Raw genomic sequence first — 1,719 nt, 5'->3', positions numbered from 1 at the left:
GCACTCGGTGGACGATTTAAGGCAAATCTTTGTGTTAAGTCTGTTTGGAGTTGCTGTCTGCCATGCAGGGTTTTGATAGAAGTCGTCACTACAACACGTTGCACAAAGCTAAATATGAGGAGTTTACTGAAGTCACAAGTACATAAACAGCAGAGTTTTTTTTTAACCAGAACCAGAACCACGCAGGAGTCTGCACTAAAGGCACCTTATGTTGTTGCACTTCAGCTCGCTAAAGTAAACGTTTATTTTTTTATTTGCTTCAAACGTTTTATATTCATTTTTATTAAACAAGAGTACACTGTACATGCATCTGAGCCTGAAATTAATTGTTACTGCACTGAATGTTGGTTTAAGAAACTAATAGGCAAATACTTTTCAAATGTAGAGTTACATAAGTGTGCAGCAGTGTGTGTCCCTCTGGTTGTGTCATCAAAAAATTGCTGCCCCTTCCATCACCCTGTGTTGCAGCATTCAGTACATGCTGATGTGCAAAAAGCCTCTGGTGCAATCATTAAATCACTGAAGCAAAGATAAACAACAACACCATGAACGGACAAAGGTAGTGGAGTTTATAATACGGTTAAAATGTTACCATTCATAAAGAACCAGTGTCTTCTTGTCAATGATGAACTTAAATATTAACCAGACTAATGGCTCTCTGTGCCAGGCGGATCTAATCAATCATCGGCCTGTTCTTAAAGGGGCAATGTCATGTGAAATCAACTTTTTTGAGTTTTATATCATGTTATAATATTATACTCTCATAAAAAAACATGCCCTAAGTCTTGCTTTGACTCATTCATGTATGTTTGAGAAATCCTGCAGCGTTTTTATGCAGCCATGCTGAGGAGCAAAACAACAGGTGGGGACCAGAAATGCCTCTGGGCTGTGTCTCCAAGTCGAACTTCCTCATCACGGAGCACACCTCCCCACCCCACACACCCCGCCCATGACTCCTGCAGGCTCTTGGCAGTAACAAAGCAAACAACTGGTGAAACTGAAAGTGAAACTGAAACTGTCTGCTGCGCTCCAAACACTACTTCTCACTTTGTGAAGCTCTTTTCAGATTCAAAATAGCTTTGAGGAAACGTATTTTCAGATGCCAAGTAAACTGCATCATAGCGCGTGCGAACCCCTGAAATGGGCGGGACAGAAGCGGAAGGTGGTTCTTAAAGAGACAGAGGCCAATTTCAAGGTGTTTAGAAGAGGAAGTGATGAGAAGATAAGTTTATTTTCTATTTAAACATAAAAACAGCATTTTAATAACAACTAAAGGTGACATAGATACTTTATTATGGTATAGTATTTGCCAGTATATGCTTGAGAAACACATAATATTGCCCCTTTAACAAAAATCAATAATGGAAGTAAAATAGTTGTAGTACTGTTTGGAACTGCGTACTTTTATCTGACTGCTGCTGTGATGTCACTTCTTACCTGACTGAGGTCTGGCACTAGTTGTTCCAGCTTGGAAAGAAACTCCCACACAAGAAGCTGCATGTCTGCATCATAGCTGAGGTCATACTCTACTGGGAAAACCTCCTGAAAATAGCCCCAAAAAACCTCAAATCCACAACCACACAAATGACATGTAAGAAGAAAACTTTAAAAACAGGGTACCGTTTTTAGAAATTTCCTCAACCACACGAAAACACCGAAAACAACACAAATGTGAAAACTAAGCCTGTATGTGGTGCTGCCACAAAAACACCCCAACAA

The sequence above is a fragment of the Austrofundulus limnaeus genome, unplaced genomic scaffold (assembly GCF_001266775.1).
Source record: "Austrofundulus limnaeus strain Quisiro unplaced genomic scaffold, Austrofundulus_limnaeus-1.0 Scaffold7, whole genome shotgun sequence".
Taxonomy (NCBI): Eukaryota; Metazoa; Chordata; class Actinopteri; order Cyprinodontiformes; family Rivulidae; genus Austrofundulus; species Austrofundulus limnaeus.
The sequence above is the reverse complement of the archived record's forward strand: the minus strand, read 5'-3'. Positions refer to the sequence as shown.